The sequence below is a fragment of the Mandrillus leucophaeus genome, unplaced genomic scaffold (genome assembly GCF_000951045.1).
Source record: "Mandrillus leucophaeus isolate KB7577 unplaced genomic scaffold, Mleu.le_1.0 Scaffold177, whole genome shotgun sequence".
In the NCBI taxonomy this organism is placed as follows: Eukaryota; Metazoa; Chordata; class Mammalia; order Primates; family Cercopithecidae; genus Mandrillus; species Mandrillus leucophaeus.
Window position 1 is genome coordinate 2301231 of NW_012101776.1, and position 20268 is coordinate 2321498.

The 20268-nt window shown below is 39.0% G+C and overlaps 1 long non-coding RNA gene and 1 pseudogene across 2 annotated transcripts in view; one reads left to right on the plus strand and one right to left on the minus strand.

Moving 5' to 3' along the window:
* LOC105537634 overlaps nt 1-1222 on the plus strand; it is a 30653-nt gene extending 29431 nt beyond the window's left edge. Inside the window, exon 4 of the long non-coding RNA XR_001005747.1 lies at nt 1198-1222. This is a non-coding gene — a long non-coding RNA (uncharacterized LOC105537634). The remainder of the gene's footprint in view (nt 1-1197) is intronic.
* A 7018-nt stretch (nt 1223-8240) lies between these two features.
* Nucleotides 8241-8702, minus strand: LOC105537635 (annotated as a pseudogene). The gene has a single exon (XR_001005748.1). The product of XR_001005748.1 is annotated as a 40S ribosomal protein S25 pseudogene (transcript).
* Nucleotides 8703-20268: the final 11566 nt, after the last annotated feature.

The following is a 20268-nucleotide window of genomic DNA, read 5'->3' on the forward strand; positions in this document are numbered from 1 at the left end:
GGACTCACAGCGGAAGGTGAGCTGGCCCTGGGGCAGCAGAAGGGCTTGCCTTGAGAAACGCTTGGGTTGAGAGCTAAAAGATGAAAAGGCTTTATTTCAGGTGGCACAAGAGAGATGAGAAGAGAATTCTAGGCAGAATAAACAGCACTTGCAAAGGCAAGAGAGAACAGGCTCTGAAGCCTCCTGGTATGCCCAGCCCCAAGGCAGGGAGCAGGGTATGGAATGAGTTGAGGCTGGAGTGGGAAGGAGAGGCAGGCCATGCAGCAACTGACAGAGTCATGATCTCTGTGCAAAGAGCACTGGGGAGCCATGGAAGGACATAGGCAGAACAGTGGCATTAAGCAAGAAATACCCAATGCATCCAATAGGTGACTAGACTAACACTCAAACTTAGATCCTTTGCCCTTCTTCCCCCTCATCTCCAACCTCACTGCATTTTGCCAGCCCAGGAAGTTTAGCCAGTAGAGGTCATCACCAAGCCACACAGATCACAGAACCTCAGGGTTGGCACGGACTTGGCTATCTTGGAGACACATCCACTAGCTAAGCACTCCCATGTCCTCTCTGAATCCCAGCCCATTCCCAGTCTGTGTGAAACTGGACATCTGGACTCAGCATATGCTTAATAGCTGGGTCATCTCTAGCAAATTAAATCACTTCTGTGGGCCTCCCTTTCTACACCTGCACTACGGCAGTGCTAGCGTCAATTGGCTATTAAGATAATGTAGGTCATGTTTTCAGGACCATATCCAATCTTTAGTAGATGCCCAAAGAGTGATGATTTAATCTGAATTCAGCCATTCATCTTGAGCTATATCTTTCTCCCAACTCAGCTGTGACAGTTCCAAGACATCATTCTGCATATCAGACAGACCTTATCATTAAGTCTAGTAGTCCACTAAATAATTATGCATGTTATAGCAGCCCATAGCTAACGCAGAAATAAAAAAAAATAATCATAAACTTACCCACAGTGGAGAAAGGAGGAAGTGAAGAAATCTCATCTTTATGGTATAATTTTCCATTGTTTTATTCCTTGGAAAATAGCCAGCATAATTTTGCATGGTGTTCAAAAAATGAATGTCACCTCACAAAAAGACAATGAGTTCAATATTTCTGTTGAAAATAAACATTTGAAAACAGTATCTATTTTTATATTCATGTATATTTATTCATCTATTTAATTTATAATTTCAGGCTCATTTCACACTAAGTGTTCTGAATCAAAAAGATGAACAAAATACAGTGCCATTCTTCAAGGACTTCACAGTCTACAGGAAAGGGATATAGTTAAACAAATAACTGCAGAATTGGAAATTGGAGCTGATGTGCTTAGAAGGGTTTTGAACAAGGGGCATGACTGTGACTTTCTCTGCTTTTGCAAACTTCAGGAAAACCTTTACGCACAGGTGAGTTCCACATGAGGCTAATTTGAAGCTTGTGTTCTGATTTTGCCAATTAAGATAAGAAGGAAACATATTGATAGCAAGAAGAATAGCCTGTGCAAGAAAATGAAGGCCCAAGAAGGATGTGTTTTCTCAGAAGCCTGGAAAGGCATCTCCTCTCAACCTCCAGGGAAATCAAAATAGACACTCAGTGATGGGTCCTGAGCATTTTCAGATACAATGAAAGTTCTAAATTACTGGAATTAGATATGTTAAATCAAGACTATCATGACAACCTGACTTCAAGTCTTATTTGCTGAAAGTGCAAAGTAGAAGAAATGACCATTCTGTGTGTGCGGCACCCTTGTGATCTCACAAGGACGATGCTTAATGACATATGGAAACCTGTTGGGTAATTGAATAGTCTGAGGCTAATTGCATCTGACTGTGTTATTCTAATGTGATGGGTTGAGATGTGCAATGGATAGGAGAAAACAGATTTCTAGAATTGCAATGGGTGACTGTTTGCTCTGACCTTCATTGAATTTGAACATGGGGAACAGGATGCAGTGGGGCACAAGTTGACAGCCAGCACGTGAGGAGTGGGGCAGACTAATTTGTCAGTGTGGCTCACAAAGGTATCTTGTATTCATTTCAGAACAAATTCAGCAGCTGTGATTCTGCCTTGTCCTCCAAGTAAAGGCTTATCTTCTTCTTCCCAGACTAAATGCATCTGCAGAGCCCTCCAGCTCAACATCATTATTTATATGGAACTTTTATATAATTCCTTCTAAAAACACATCTCATTTGCTCCTCACAATTGTGAATGGTTATTATCCCTCATCCAACCTCATTTTGCAGATGAAGAAATCAAACTCCAGAGAAACTGAGTAGCCTACTGGTTACAAAGTGATAGAATCATGACTCATGTCCATGTCATTCTACTTGCAAATGCAGTGTCCTGCTGGACTCTGCTCTCACATTTTAGTTGGGAGAGGCCTGGGAGAACTGTTTGTGCCTTTAGGCAGACACACAGATCCTGAGGTGGCCCAGGCTAATGAGAGCAAATATTAAGAAAATGGAGATGGTTAGACTTAATGACTATTATCATTTTCACTTTACAGTTGAAAATACAGAATCTCAGAGTGAAGCCCTAACTTCCCACAGCAGATGGGGTCAATGAGGAGGAAGAAGTGGATGCATGGACCAGTCCTGTTTTGAAGACAAGTCTCATGGTGCTACTGTGCCTCCATGAGCTCCTGATGCCCAGAAGCTGGCATCCTGTGAGTGGGTAGGCTAATGATTATACCAACTAACCCTGCAGGGATTTGCACTGATGTTGAGGCCCATTCACACATTAGTACAGCTCCATAGGTTGTAGGACATTTTCCAGGCTGGAGCAAATAAGTTATTGCTTTCAGTAAATCCCCTCCCTCCTTCCTCTCCTTTTATCTCAGATTTGCAATGATGGAGTGGGTTAAGTTTTAAGACTATTATCTGTCTGTTTATAATATTCTCTGGGTGACCACATCTGCAGAAACCTCTTGCAATATTCAAGTCCAAATCCAACACAACTCTATCACCAATCTATAAGCTCCATTTACCTCCATATCCCTAGTGAGTACATCATAACATCAGAGATATACAAAAAATTACTTACAGAAATAATATGGAATTATTTTATGAAGTCCAAATAATATATATTGGGTTTATTGCATGGTGTTATGTTTACAAGCAATTACTTGACTCGCAAAATCTGCTTGATATGAAGTGTGTTGTAATGGTTTTCTGCCGCTACTCCTCTGAAGTCTTGAGTGTTTCCACCCTCCAGGGGGAAGCAGCTAATATCTATCTGCCTGTTCTAAAGCATTGCGTGCCAGTACATACACACATAATCCCCTTGCATCTTCTGAGATTTAGCAAATGATTAAATGCTGAACAATTTAGCAATCTATTGAGTGACTTTTCATTTGCTATCAAAGTAGGCAGATGTATGGTCCTAGGGAATGTGCATGGACTTTAGTGGTATATCATGGTACCTACAATCTCTGGCATGTTAGGTAAGTTACTTAACTCTGAGGTTCTATATTTTGAACTGTGAAGTGAAAATGATAATAGTCATTGAGTTTCAAGGAAAGAAATTACAATGAAGTCATGAGGGGTCAGGTTTCCTGGGTTCCAATGCTTCTTTCACTACTGTAGTGGATGCTGTGGTGCTGCACTCAGATTCCAGAACTGAGAAACTCATGCCCACGGCTGCTGGAATTATGGGTTGTTGATATCTCACAGCCATGTTTCTTCTCAGGAAATGTCCTCTCTTGGCCAAAGAGAGCTCCTGTGTCTAATGCTACACCCTTCTCCTGGGGACAGTCTGCAAGGCTTCAAAGTCTTGGCATTCCTTCTTCAATTCGGCCCTGAAGGGTTATTCCAACTCCAGAAATGCCTGGGAAGTCACCTGCAACCAGTATGACCCAATCCTGCTTCTCTGACCCCCTGACATATGCTGCTCCAGAAAACACCCCCAATAAACTTTACACAAATATATTTCCAATTCAGAGTCAGCTTCCTGGAGTCTTGGTAGTTCCATGAAATTTACTGCTTATTGTGTATAGAGGTCACATAGATAATTACACATGGTAGAATTGGAATTGAAATTCTGATAAGAACCCTGTGATTTCAAGTCCAGGTCTCCTATTGGCCTCCATTGTTTTATTTCATTCTGAAATAGATTGGAGGAACTCACAACACATTAGATCCCATATTTCAGCTCATTAATAATCAACATATTCTGGTCTTAGTGGCCATTATTTTTAAGAAGTTGTATACACCATTATAATTAGTGTGATTTAGTCAGGTTTTTCTACTACAGTGGGGCAGTCTGGAACTCAGTCAGATATACTTGACTTCCTCAAGTCTTTATGAGATTCATTTTTATATTTTTAAAATTACATTTTGAACTGACACAGAGTGCAATGTTGAAGAGGTGATCCTATAAACAAGCAAAGGTCACTGCCATTTATTCCTTCATTTATGCTGTTTTTATCCATCCAACCAGCCACCATATATTGTGTGCTTCCCATGTACCATGACACATTCTGAGAACTTTCCACACATGCTCTCCTTTCATCTTCACATCAACAACATGAATCTTAAGCTGTGCTGAATTTTGTCCAAAATGACTCAGATAGGAAAAGGCAGAATAAGGAATACATTCCAGTTGTCTCCAAATTCCATGCTTTTCTAAGTGTCACATTATATTGTCCTTCCCACTGGCACACAGCTTAAATAAAAGTCAAACTATGAGAAGCAATAGAAAGTAATATCAGAGTAGAGGTGAGAAGATGCACTTACATAAATGATCATTCAAGACTTCCTGGAGAAGGCACGAGTTGGCCTTTGGAGTGACCTAGACTCACTTCCAAGTAGAAAGCTCAGTAATTTTGCTTGAGAGATAGCGCGGAAAGGGCCCAGGCTTCAGTGTGTGGCTGACTTGAATTTGTGCTCTATCTTTATCTATTACTACCTATGTGGCTCTGGACATCTTACTTAACCTCTCTGAATCTTCATCTTGTCATTGTGAGAGACCTCACTGACTTGTTGTAAAGATTAAAGAAATCATGAAACACATCTAGTCCAATAACTGATACTATAGTATTTAACAAGTGATGTTTGATTTGAGTTAATTCAAGTCTGTAGGTTATAGCAAGAAAATGGCAAAAAAATTAATTAATCAGCTTCTCCAGTTTGTGCCTTTGAGAAGGGTAAGCCAAAGGAGGACTTTGTTCTCATATCTCATGTTACATCATTTGTCATAAAAATTACACATTCACACAAGCATGCGTGCACACACACACACACACAGACACAAACACTCAGACATGAGCCACAATCCACAATGGAGGAGAGCTTAGAGTGCTTAGACACCATAATAAACTTTCACATAAAGTACAGCAGTAGTGTTCTTAATTAAAATCTCTAAAGAACTCTTGTTGTTGACAATATCACCACCCAAAGCCATATTTACCTTGTTAATTATTCAAGTTGCAGTGAATAAGAAACAATGCCCAGGCTTCCCATAAAATTTCCAAAAATTAAACCAGGGAAATGGGCAATAAATGTCATTTGAAATGGAACTGATGCCAGTTAATTACAAGACAACTGTAAAATAATAGGGCGTGAGGTGCTCCAACAATGCCTAATTAGTAACTATATGGGTATTTCCTTGGAAAAAATGGCAATTACATGGTGCAAACACTTAGCAGTCATCATCAAAGGCCCTTAACTGATATTAGCTAATTAATCTTCCTTACAACACTCCAGCAGGAGGCAGCACAAGTCCTCATTGAAAGAGGGAGAAGGGAAGGCCAAAAGGTGAAATGGAAAATCCTCTTCTGCTCAGCATCTCTAAAGAACCATTTGACACTCGCAGCCTAGAAGCACTCAAGAGAGATTCCTAGGCCAAGAGAGGTAGATTGTTTTCTTGATGAGTGACTTGCCCAGGTGATGCCTAAGGTTAATGTGGTGAACGCCAAGCTTCCTCCTGATTTTCTGCCATGGCTCACATCCTGGCTGTCCTCCAGAACTCCCTGCACCAAACTGCTGTTGCAGGCACACATGCACTCTTGCACTTATCAGCCCTTTTCTCTTTTTCTCAGCAAGAAGGCTTTTGACCTCAAATATATAAAACCAATGGGGGAAGAGTGAAGCTATGCCTCTTTCCACAAAGCCAAGCTCGTTATATTATAACGTGATCCACAGCCTTTGATTTCAACTTAATGTATGAGATCAGGAATCATTTCAGAAGTATGATTGATTTTGATTAGAAGAAGGTATTTTAAAAGGAGTGAATTACCTCTTATGTGACTTAATTTAATCCACATTAAAAATCTGTGACAAAATCTCATTTGTGTCTAATTTTGTATTCTTTTACCTAAAGAGGGTCCAAAATTTGTATAAGCTCCAGACCCAAGACAATCTAAGTCTGCCCATCTATCTGGTTGAGTTCTTCCAGCTCTGAGTCAGGGGCCATATTTTGTGGGATTCTGAGGCTTCAATGCCCTTTTGAGGTAGACTTAGTTTCATAAAGCAAAGTTAGGCTACATCACAAAATGAGGCTTGCACGAGTTTTTCTCCACCTAATTCCATTTGTCTTATAATACACCTGATTCTTCCCATTTAAAAAGTTACAAGTTTTAATTAGAAAATGGATAAGAAGGAAGGGGTATAATTACTCCTGCTACTCCATTTTATAGATGGTGAAACTAGGCTATGCAGAGGTTAAGTGACCTCCAAATATGGGACTTTATTAGCTATTCCTATAGCTAATGCAATAGTGAGCCTCGCCCGAACCCATCTCCATTTGATCCTAATTTTTCAGTTCTTTGTGAGTTTCCTTGTCACCTCTAACCTGCCTCTGAACTCATAGCTAATTGATACCCAGAAGGCATGCATAAAGAGCATTTGGAATGGTCCTATCCTAACAGAGTGTTGGATGAGCCGAGATCCAGTGACAGGTCAAATCCAAATATAATTTTCTTAAAGTAACACACACACTTCACAGAAGAGGAGTCATGATTTGTTCCTTCGGTATCCCCCAAAATGTTCTTGCTCCTTCAGTGTCTTGGGGGGATACTTGTTCCTTCAGTACCCCTAAAAATGGAAGAAGATCACATAACATTTGGAGGATAAGTTTGACAGTCTGATAAGCCCAAATCCAAAAATCCTAGACTCTATTTGTTATCTGTAAAATGGGCACAATAATAGCACCTACCTTGTGAGGCTAATGTGAGGAATAAATGGACAAATGCTTAGGACCTGGCATATAGAAAGCATGCAATAATTGTTAGCTATATTTTAAAAATATTTTACCCTATTAAGAATCACTCCTTTACTGAGACTATACTGTAATAATGAACTGTGTTGGCTTCGGAGTCACACAACCTAAATTTAAATCTTGTATCATCGAGTCACTCTCTGTGTAACCATGGGGGAGCTACTTGGTCTCTGCATGCCTCAGTTTCCTTATTAGTAAAAAGGGTGTAGTGAGAGCATCTACTTGATCTTTTTAAGAGGGTTGGTCATAGGGATTGAATGAGATAGTGTATGAAATCCTGGCACCTAGCCAATAACAAGAATTTGATAAATGTTAGCTATCAATAGATTTTGAGTAGGCATACCTTACACCCAGAGGGGACTCGGTCCAAGTTTGAGCAATAGAATTAACAAAATTAATTTGACATTCACTCAACAAACATTTGTTGTATACCTACTCTATAGAAGGCAGTGTCCTATGGGCTAGGGATTCAGAGAAAAATACATAGTCTCTGCCCTCAGCTGAGACAACAGTGTCTTCTGGCACAGACAATTCAATCAGAATTATAGATACCTGTGGAGAACTATTCTTTTTAGTGCATCCAGGAGTGTTGAATAAATAGTGTTCTGTAGTTTCACAAAATTTCAAGAAAATACATTTTATCCAAATTCCTACATTAGAGTTTATTTAATCTCAATTCTTACTCAGTAAAAACGAATGATGAATGAATGATGGCTCCTCCTCTTGAAGTGAAAACCTGTCCCTAAACATCTCTACAGACTGGACTTATTGTAAAGCAGCTATTTCCACTGTTCAGTAGTTCTAAAGTCCCCCCAGCTATTGATTATACTGAAACCTGGTCCCCTCAACATATCCACCCTTGGTGATTTTCCTTCCTCTAGTGCTGAGTGAAGAGAGTCTAACCCTTCTTCTACCTAATGGGCCTTTCTCATATGTCCACTCCCACTTCCGAGTCATCATTTCTTTAAGCTAAACTTCCAGATGCACCATGATAAAAGTCTAATAGACGTAAGCATCTCTTCTTTTTTTTTTATTTAATAAAGTTTTATTTTTCCAAATGTAGAGTTGGTTGGACCTATTCATTCATCTTTACCAGCAGCTGGAGCATCTCTGCCCTTGGTATTTCTGGTGTGAATTACTTGAGCTCTGTGCTTTGAAACCAGTTTGATAAGTCCTTTACTAAGGAGCTCCTGAAGGGCTGCCCTGGCCAGGGAGCCTCGAATCTTCAGTCTCTCAGAGACCACAGCTGGGGTTATAAGTTTGTAGTTGGAAACTTCCTTACAGAGTTTGTCATAGGTAGCTTTGTCAAACAAGACTAAGTTATTGAACTTGTCTTGAACTTTGCCTTGGACCACTTCTTCTTTTTGGCCTTGCCCTCGGATTTGTTCACTGGGTCTTTGTCTTTCTTGGCCGACTTTCCAGTGTCCTCCTTCTTCTTGTCGTCCTTGGGCGGCATTGCGAAGCTCCGAGAGCAGCAGCGGACACTGCAGCCTTGCTAAGATGTCAGCATCTCTTCTTAAAGGTGAGCTTCCAAATGGCAGGAGTGACAACTAGGGCCAAGCTGTGGGTACTTGGCACCCACAGCTCTTAGTTTCAGAACCTCCTCCTCCCCAGGCTTCATATCAGCCTTTGCTATGCTTGTTAATTTGGACCAAATCTACCAGAGTCCCCTCTCCTAAGTCCTAACTGTTGGACTAGGCAGGGATCGGTCTCAGCCCCTGGATAAAGGACTGCTATCACATCTGTCTTTGAGGCCTTCAAAGAGTTGCTAACTAGAAAAATGACTAACACAAGGATTTCAGGGCCCAAAACAGGGACAGTGGGAGTCCTCAAAGTATTCCCTGTTGGCATAAGGCCAAGGCCATTCTCTTCTAACTCATGGGTCCAAAAATTACTCAGTTGGCTCCCAAATTCCCGGGTCTGCTGACTCTTGCGACTGAAGGGCTTTCCTGCTGAATTTTGACATTCTTAACATAGTGTTCTTGAACACTTCTGAAAACAGGGGGTTTGTGAAGCAACTGTTTCTACTGCTCAATTCTAATGTTCTTCCATATCAAGATAAGCTGGAATTTTCCCCCTTGTCACTTCCACCTCTGGTCATTTTCCTTCTCTCTGGAACTGGACAGAACAAGCGTAACCCTCTTTTGCACAAATAGATGTTTGCACATTTGACTTTATTGTGCTTGCATTTGCATTTCTGGGTCTCTGCTGCTTTAGGTTAAAACTTCACAGCTTCTCAATTGTTCTTTAAAATGATGTTCACATTCGTCATATGAATGTTTTCTGCTGGATATATTCCAATTGATTCGTGCTTCTCTTAGGCTATGGCACCTAAATCTGACAGTCCTAATAAAGCTGAGCATTTAGGGAAAGGACAGACAATTCCACAGTGCCATGGTGGGATATTTAGTAAGAGTCTTCTGTCTAATAGAGACGCCATGAATCATCTGGAAGTCAACCACTGAGTAGATTCTCTGCTATTGTGGGAATATAAAACCTACAAGCTACCCGGGAATATCTTCCTATGCTTATTGACCCTAAAGGATGCCCATATCATTTTGGTTCTCCACACAAGGAAGATATTCACCCATGCTCGACTCCCTCACGAGTCAACTCTCCAAATCTATCATAAGGTTAATTCTTAAAACATGTTCATGATCAACTATCTCATGTGCCAGTCCTAATCCAGATGGCATTTGGCTTCACAATCTATTAGCTGAAAGAATGGAGATCTCTGAAAAATAAGACTCGTATGCCTTCTTTACATACATTTGGACCAATTTTCACTCCCCTCATTAAAGCTCTCTGTGATTGACAGCAGTTGATGACAACCAGATCTGCTGATAGAACTAAATGTTTTCAGTTTTCTCTTCACAGAAATAGACATCCAGAGCAATTTTAGAGCTCACCATTTTGGTGAAAGTTAGAAGGAGAGCATATAGAAAGAATATATACATTAAGACTGGAGCAGAAAAGGCCTTTGATTAGGTGGAGGAAGTATCTCAGGAAATATGTAGACAGAAATGATCTTCTCTACTCACTCTCTCAGAAATAAAATCTCCAAGACAAATGCACAAATATACCGTAAGACAAACACCTTCACTTATGCATTCAAAATCTACCACTCTTTTCTGAGCCCCACGCCTAGCATAAATGAGGCAGTAAGCACTGATCGTAGAGTCCCTAGGCTTGGATATGATGACTTATTCTGCTTCATATTGGCAAAGCATGTTAGTCTCCTCTCTGAACTTCAGATAATGATAGCTAGCTGCTTGCAAATCTCAAGAATTATTGGGTTATATAGCTTAAGTTATATAAGTTGGTTAAAATGTTTTGTGTTACTGTGAAATGTTATAGAAAGGTAAAAGATGAATAATGCCACATTCTGCCTCATCTGATACTAAGTTGTACACACTGTCCACTAGAATATAAATGCTAGGCAGCTGGAATTGCTCTCATCTCTGCCGTTTCAGTATCTAGCACAGTACCTGTCATGTTCTAGGAGCTTGATAAATGTTTGCTGAATTGACTTCCATTAAATTGAATTACTTACTTGCAAGGTCTTTGGGGGCAATTGTAGAATCTCATTTTACATCATCACCATTTCCTTGCTCAAAGCTGACATGAGGAAGTATGCAATAAATGGTGAGTGAATGAATGAATGGACGGAGAGGAACTGCAAAGATGATTCTCAACCTCGAATGCCCTTTAGAATCACTTACAGTGCTTTCAAAAATTAATCTCTGGGCCCTTATCCCAGAGAGTGATTTAAAAGTTCCCCAAAATATTCTAATGTAAAGTCGAGGTTGAGAATCAATGACTTTGAATGACAGGAAAATATAAGGAAGAGTCCACTCCCTCCTTTTTTTTTTTTTTTCCCTCACCAATGTAGGTTTTACATTCTTAAGTGAAATAAAGCATTCTGAAAGCTTTTTTTTTTTTTCTGAATAAAGTACTCTAAAATGGAAGAGTGATGTTGCTACTGCTTTTTAGAAAATACTGTTAAAAATTGGTTTTCTAGACTTCTAGAGGCTGGTGGACCTCGCAGTAGCTATCACTTGGCAGACACTTGACCCTGTTATCTCAGTATAACTGAGCTATGAAGCCCAGTTCAACCGCCAAGGCCAGGACCCAGTAATTCCACTGGCCTAATGTTCTGAGACGCTGCCACCTTGTGGGCACTCTGGAGCGACACTTACACCAGCTTCCTTAAAACAGGTATATCTCAGATGGCCTTAGGTTTTCCTTGTTATGTATATTCTGATATTTCTGGAAAATAAATATTTATAAGGAAAAGAGAGTTCTGGATGCTCCATGAAGATGATGCTACAGATACAGACATGAACAGTGGGTATGGTATGGAGTTTACATGAGCAGGATTGATTTATCTCTGTTGAATAGCAAGTGACAGAGGCCATGAGAGGACAAGGTACTCAAGGACAAAGAATTGGTTATGTCAAATCCACTTATAATGGAAGTCATCATCCTCAGCAAACTAACACAGGAACAGAAAACCAAACACCACATGTTCTCACGCATAATTGGGAGCTGAACATTGAGAACACATGGACATAGGGAGGGGAACAACACACACCAGGGCCTCCCAGGGAGGTTGGGGGAGGAAGCACATCAGGAAAAATAGCTAATGCATGCGGGGATTAATACCTAGGTGATGGGTTGATAGGTGTAACATGCACATTCTGCATATGTACCCCAGAACTTCAAATAAAATATATTTTTTAAAAATCCACTTGTAAGTCTTTACTTCCATGAGAAAAAAATATATATAAAAACAGTAATACAGCTTTCCTTCCCATTTTTTAGGTGGACAACTGGAGGGCCCAGGAATTAATTGTCTTAGTCAAAGCCACAAGGCAAGCTGCTAGATAAACTCAAATTGAAAACCAACGTTTTAAATCAGTATCTTCAGAAAATGAAATTCCTTTCCATCCTAAAAGAAAAATTCAGGAACAAATATCAAATTTCAAGACTGGACTTATATGTGTGTATATGAGAAACAAAATACCCACATACATATATTATACAAGCATACACTTTTTTTTTTTTTTTTTTTTGGCAGAGTTTCACTCTTGCTGCCAGCTAGAGCGCAATGGCGCGATTTCGGCTCACTGCAACCTATACCTCCTGGGTTCAAGCAATTCTCCTGCCTCAGCCTCTTGAGTAGCTGGAATTACAGGCATGCGCCACCACGCCTGGCTAATTTTGTATTTTTAGTAGAGACGGGGTTTCTCCATGTTGGTCAGACTGGTCTCGAACTCCCAACCTCAGGTGATCTGCCCACCTCGGCCTCCCAAAGTGCTGGGATTACAGGCATAAGCCACCGCACCCAGCTGCATATACATTTTTTTAACTTCGTAATGAGGATGAATTGGCTGATAGAAATTTTTACTTCATGAAAAATTGGACTTTGTGATACCATTAAAGAAATACATTTTCTTCAAAGACACAAACTAATTCAGACAAATATCTTAATTTCCAAGTCTTGTCAGGTCGGCTATAATGAATAGATTAGACTCACTGGTAAAGGCACCTGGAATCTAAATATCAGGTATGAATCTATGAATCACATTCTTCACATACGTCTGCTTTTTCAACTGGATTAAATGTGTGTTAAGTTGAAATATGTGTAACTGGGGCCAGAGAGACCTGGTTTTGTGTGCCAACTCTACCACTATATGCTGTGAAGTCTTGCAGAATTTACGTAAACTCCCTACACTTCAATTACTTATCTACAAGGAAGGCTAATAATGAAAACTCACTAATAATTTTTATTGCTGTAAAAAATGTGCCCAGACAGAAGTTCTAAAACAGCACCAAAATATTAATTTAATGAGTGGAGATTAGTTTTCTTTATCAACAGTACAATTTTCTTTAAATATTCAGCTAATTGATCAAATTGCTCATCAGTGAGTGATCAGTGGGGCAGAAATTATTTTGGTACCACACCACCCTAGATGTGAAGGATTTTATGAAGGTACAAAAAATCAGACTGTTCAGACCATTAGAAAAAAGCATTAAAAAGGATCTTTTAGGCAGCTAAGAGGAGTTGGCAACATTGTGCAATGGACCAGTGCAGTCATCGTGGTGAGTTAAATGGTACATTTGGGCACCACTTTAGGGTGTAATTGATTGGACTACAGCTTTAGACAACAGCCCTGTACTCAGCTCTCAAGAAGGCTCTGACCTTTGATTCTTACTTGACTGGGCGATGAGCCAGCTAGGGTCTAGAAAGCCAGATCTTGATGGAACGGAGCTGGTCTTCAATGATACAGGTCATGTACTCAAATATCAATGTTCAAGCAAAGGCCAGGGTAGAAGGATCACTTGAGGTCAGGAGTCAAGACTGGCCTGAGCAGTATAGTGAGACTTTATCCACAGACACACACACACACACACACACACACACACACACAAATACTGTTAAAGGATTGACTTCAGAAGCAGAGATACAAAAATTTCTCCCCGCAAAAAATCTCCAAGCCAGACACCAAACATGAAAGAGAGAAATTTGTACTGAAACTAGGATACCGTTCTAAGGGCTACACTCCAGAAAACGCATGCCGGTGTTCATCTTGTTTCTTTTTGTTTTCCTACAGTACTACTAGAAGGAAGTGTGGTGTTCCTGCAGTGAATGAGCACAAGATTTAAAGAAACTATTGTGGTGCAGGTGCTATCTGTATTTACGTAACTCATGGGAATGGGGGACTAGAAATGGATGAGCAGAGCTGGAAAAATGAAATTGTTACCTGTTTTTAGAATACAGTCTGTATTAGTGTGTTCTTGCATTGCTGTAATAAAATACCTGAGACTGGGTAATTTATAAAGAAAAGAGGTTTAATTGGCTCATGGTTCTGAAGGCTATACAGGAAGGATGATGCTGGCATCTGCTTGGTTTCCAGGCAGCCTCAGGAAAGTTACAATCATGGCCGAAGGCAAAGTGGAAGTAGGCACATCACATGGCTGGGACAGGAGCAAGAGAGAGAGGGTTGGGAGGTGCTACACCCTTTTAAACAACCAGATCTCATGAGAACTCACTATTGTGATGACAGTACCAAGAGGGAAATCCACACTCATAATCCAATCACCTCCCACCAGGCCCCACCTCCAACATTGGGGCTTACATTTTGACATGAGACTGGAGGGGGACAACATCCAAACTATGTCAGAGTCCCATCCAAGTGCGGTGGCTCATGCCTGTAATTCTAGCACTTTGGGAGGACAAGGCAGAAGGATCACTTAAGGCCAGGAGTTCAAGGCTACAGTGAGCTGTGACATCATACCACTGCACTCCAGCCTGGGCAACAGAGTGAGATCCTTTCTCCAGAAGAAAATAAAATAGTAAAAGCTATTTGTCTTAAAACATATATCAGATTATTTAAAGAGGGTAAGATATTACTATAGCAGATCAAGAAATATCAACATCAATAATAATGGTGATGCTCAACTAGGCCTGTGTTCTAAACTGGCAGTGAATAATTATCCACAGGTGTGGTTTGAGGGACACAAGATAACCACTTTAAGCTCAAAGGATTTTCCCTACCAGGATTCTACAGAGCTTGAAATTCTTGTTTTTCCAGTTTAGACTGCCCCAAAAAGGATTCCATTAAAAAGCACATATGTTTCCTTGGAATAATAACACTAGGAATGCCATTTGGCCTAGATTACTTTATCATGTAGACAAAAAACTTGAAGTAGAAAGAGGTGAGGAAAGTGGGAAGAAAGGGCGATAGAGAACCAGGCTACCCATATGTCTCTACTCAACTTGTAGACCTGCACTGTACAATATAGTGGGCTCTATTCACATATGGCTATTTAAACTTAAATGTAAATTAAGTAAAATTAAACATTCAGCTCCTCCATCACTGTAGGCATATGTCAAATGCTCAATAGTCACAGGAGGCTAGTAGCTAACATAGTGGTCAGTGCAGACACAGAACATTTCCATCAAAGTTCTATTGAACAGTATTGCCCTGGTAAGTGACTCTCTTTGAAGGGACATATCATATACTTCAGAAGTGCTGGACTTAAAAAAAGAGCTAAGCACATTGTGCTAGAGAGAGAGAGCTGTAGTATCTTGCAGGCTTTTTAAACTGTGACATACAAAGAACTAAGAATCAGGGTTTTTGTTACCCAATAAGCTACATGGAAAAAGAGCAAAGTGGGTCACAGAGAAAAAGATTCAGGCAGAACAAGCCAGCAGCCTCTTCCTTAGCAACCCAAAATGAAACAGTTCACCGGTGGGCACTAAATGAAAACCAATTGTAAAACACGTTTTGTTCTGCAGAGCTATTGACTATAATCATGTGCTGTACGCTTTATAAAGTTCTCATGGCAGAGTGGGATCAGTGTCTCACAAATTTCCTTTGTCATCTTTAGTGTTTTGCTTGATGGTGTCCTATAATTCCCACAGGCTTTCTTTACTCTTTTTTTTTCCTTTTTGTTCCTCTGACTGGGTAATTTCAAATGACCTGTCTTTGAGCTCATTGATTCTTTCTTCAGCTTGATTGAGTCTACTGTTGAAGCTCTCTATGGAATTTTTTAGCCCTTTGTCATCTTTATAAGCTCCAACTGGTAGAAACCCTCCACGTATTTTATAGACAGGAAAGTCACTACCTGATCATAAGAATTAGATGAGCATCAAGATTATGGAAGTTAGTTGTTGTTGTTTTCAATGTAAGTAATCCAAACTTAAACCAACATCTATATAACCCAGAAGTCCATATTTTTAAACCATACCATGTCATCTCCATAAGGAAGAAAAAATATTATGAAGGGGTTGTTTTAGCCAGAAATATGTTCAGAGAAGGCTGCTATGATGTTACATTGGGGAACACACGGCCTGATCATAGTTAACCATAGGCTTAGGATATTTATGATTTATCTGAATCTCAATACCCATTTCTATAAGGTGACGTATTCAGACAAAATTATCTTGGGCCCCTTTTACTCTTGCATAATTGTTTAATTCCCTAGGATTCTGTAAAGAACTCAATATGAAGCCTCTGTAAGTGAGGATTACTTTATTATCCACTAAAATAGTTCTATTGGTACATATTATTTTAGTGTTAAGAAAGGACATCAGTGCACATTAGCTGGCCGCAAAATTGATAGTTAACAAATTGACTCGCTAGCCAACTTTTTCAGTGCATTGAATGCTAAAAGGTATTTTTTTAATTAAAAAGAAATTACCAGAGAAAAAGGACTATAGTCAAATTTTTGCCAGATTAATCACCAGAATAATTTTTGCATATGTATGTCATCACATTTGCATTGTCTTTGCCCCTCCCTTTCCCCCAAGCTAGACATGTTTATGCTTGAAGCTGTTTTGTGAATCCCAAGAAAGCATTTGAAGAAAATTAAAAATCTCTGCCAAAAACTATAACCATCTCTGAGCTTGGTTATAAAGTTTAATTGGAAAACTGATATTAAGTATGCATCTTCATTACATTTTGAAAACATGAATAATATATGTAATCGTCCAAAGACTGTGCTATAAATGTTGCTGCATTATTCAAACACAAATGGAAGTACACTGTATTATCAATTAGTGTCCAGTTTCTTTGGAAGAACAAGAAAAAAAAAATCTGTTGAACCTCAGCTTGTGATTTACATTCTCAAATATGTTTATTCACAAGCCTAAAAAGCACGTTAGTAACAGTTGCCAAAGCAGTTGCCAAGACAACTTATCCCTGGATTTAGTATTATTGCATCAGGAAAAACGCCTACAAGGAATTTAATTAACTAACGCCTCATCCTCCTTGGCCAAAGAAGGATGGATTTTCTTTCAACCCAATGTCTCTAAAGAATGAGATTCAATGGAATCAAGGTAGACACAGACACGCAAATAGACTCACATACACACACACACACACTCACAAATGCTGGATGAGTGTACAATAATGAGGCTAGTTTCCAGATATGGTTTTTTAAAAATCTGCCTTAGTAGTTCCTACATGTTTATTGAGTGAATGTGGATAAATATGTAGCTAGGGTTTTCTATGTACATATATATGTACATGGAAATATACATATATACATGTAATATATATATAACATGCAATTACACATATATTTATAATGTGTATACATTATTTTTTCTCTCTTTTCAATAAGAAATAGACAGTTTATAAGAAATTTAACTGAAACAAAAAACTAGCACCAAAGGAAAGCTACATCAGATATATACACATCAGATACACATCCAAACCACCAGGCTTAATCTGGATCCCTCCCACCAACAACACAACCTGGAAATTCTCTCAAAGCACTTAGCTGAAATAATTGCAGGGCTCACCTCATTTGTTTTCTGTCTCTCAGGAGTTATTGCCTTCTGTTGTCTGATATCTACTGTTTTAAAAATTATTGTGTCATGTTTTGTCTAGTTTTTTAGTTTCCGCAGCAAAGCTAATATAGTCAGATATAAAATTGACAGGTATTTTATAATTATAAAGAGTATAATTCATCATTGACTCTGAGCTTTCAGCTAGCCACAGCAGCAATGGAAATAGAACAAATCGCATAGCTTGCATTATTCTCCACAGAAAGAAATGTTTCTACAATACCAAATTCTAAAAGAAACCATGACTTGGAGGAAGGGGGGTGCTTGAAAACCATGTATATTTTTTACTAGCATTACAAAATTCCCAATATAAGTGTCATACTTTGTTCCTCATTTTCTGCGCATGCTTCTATCTCATTTAATAATCAACACTCACCACTAACATCCAATATCTACAGAGCTAGTAGAATATGCTGTGCAAATTTTAAGAATATTATTATATACTTGAATATATTATTATATTCTTCTTCCCACCTGCTGCTCCTAAGTATTTCATGTTTATATGCTGTTAATAATTATATTTATTTCAATTTCCAAGTATTTATTGCTAACATATTTAAATACAATTGAATTTTGTATGTTAGTCTTCTATCTTGCAACTTTGCTAAACTTAATTATTAGTTAAAATAACTGTTACATAAACTCCATGAGATTGTCTACTTAAAAAATGAGGCTGCCTGCAAGTAAAGACAGGTCTACCTCACCATTTTCTTTCTTCCTTTTTTTTTTTTTTTTTTTTTTTTTGGTGTGTAGTGATATCTCGTTGTGGTTTTATTTTGCATTTTCCCATGGCTAATTATGTCGAGTATCTTTTCACATGTTTTTTTACTATCTTTATATCCTTCTTGGTGAGATATCTGTTTGTCATTTGCCCATTTTCTGATTGGACTGTTGCTTTTTAGTATTCAATTTGAGACTTTTTATTTTATTGTATTTTTATTTTAGTTTAAGTTCTAGGGCACATGTGCACAACATGCAGGTTTGCTACATATGTATACAAGTGCCATGTTGGTGTGCTGCACCCGTTAACTCATCATTTACATTAGGTATATCTCCTAATGCTATCCCTTCCCCCTCCCCCAACCTCACGACAGGTCCCAGTGTGTGATATTCCCCACCCTGTGTTCATGTGTTCTCATTGTGCAATTCCCACCTATAAGTGAGAACATACGGTGTTTGGCTTTCTGTCCTTGTGACAGTTTGCTCAGAATGATGGTTTCCAGCTTCATCCATGTCACTAAAAAGGACATGAACTCATCCTTTTTTATGACTGCATAGTATTCCATGGTGTATATGTGCCACATTTTCTTAATCCAGTCTGTCACTGATGGACATCTGGGTTGGTTCCAAGTCTGTGCTATTGTGAATAGTGCCACAATAAACCTACTTGTGCGTGTGTCTTTATAGCAGCATGATTTATAATCCTTTGGGTATATACCCAGTAATGGGATGGCTGGGTCAAATGGTATTTCTAGTTCTAGATCCTTGAGGAATCGCCACACTGTCTTCTACAATGGTTGAACTAGTTTACAGTCCCACCAACAATGTAAAAGCATTCCTATTTCTCCACATCCTCTCCAGCACCTGTTGTTTCCTGACATTTTAATGATCGCCATTCTAACTGGTGTGAGATGGTATTTCATTGTGGTTTTGATTTGCATTTCCCTGATGGTCAGTGATGATGAGCGTTTTTTCATGTGTCTGTTGGCTGCATAAATGTCTTCTTTTGAGAAGTGTCAGTCTATATCCTTCGCCCACATTTTGATAGGGTTGTTTGGTTTTTTTCTTATAAATTTGTTTAAGTTTTTTGTAGATTCTGGATATTAGCCCTTCGTCAGATGGGTAGATTGTAAAAATGTTCTCCCATTCCGTAGGTTGCCTGTTCACTCTGATGGTAGTTTATTTTGCTGTGCAGAAGTTCTTTAGTTTAATTACATCCCATTTGTCAATTTTGGCTTTTATTGCCATTGCTTTTGGTGTTTTAGTCATTAAGTCCTTGCCCATGCCTGTGGCCTAAATGGTATTGCCTAAGTTTTCTTCTAGGGTTTTTATGGTTTTAAGTCTAACATTTAAGTCTTTAATCCATCTTGAATAGATTTTTATATAAGGTGTAAGGAAGGGATCCAGTTTCAGCTTTCTACATGTGGCTAGCCAGTTTTCCCAGGACCATTTATTAAATAGGATATCCTTTACCCATTTCTTGTTTTTGTCAGGTTTGTCAAAGAGCAGATGGTTGTACATTTGTGGTATTATTTCTGAGGGCTCTGTTCTGTTACGTTGGTCTGTATCTCTGTTTTGGTAACAGTACCATGCTGTTTTGGTTACTGTAGCTTTGTAGTATAGTTTGAAGTCAGGTAGCATGATGCCTCCAGCTTTGTTCATTTGGCTTAGGATTGTCTTGGCAATGCGGGCTCTTTTTTGGTTCCATATGAACTTTAAAGTACTTTTTTTCCAATTCCGTGAAGAAAGTCATTGGTAGCTTGATGGGGATGGCATTGAATCTACAAATTACCTTGGGCAGTATAGCCATTTTCACAATATTGATTCTTCCTATTCATAAGCATGGTATGTTCTTCCATTTGTTTGTGCCCTCTTTTATTTCATTGAGCAGTGGTTTGTAGTTCTCCTTGAAGAGGTCCTTCACATCTCTTGTAAGTTGGATTCCTAGGTATTTTATTCTCTTTGAAGCA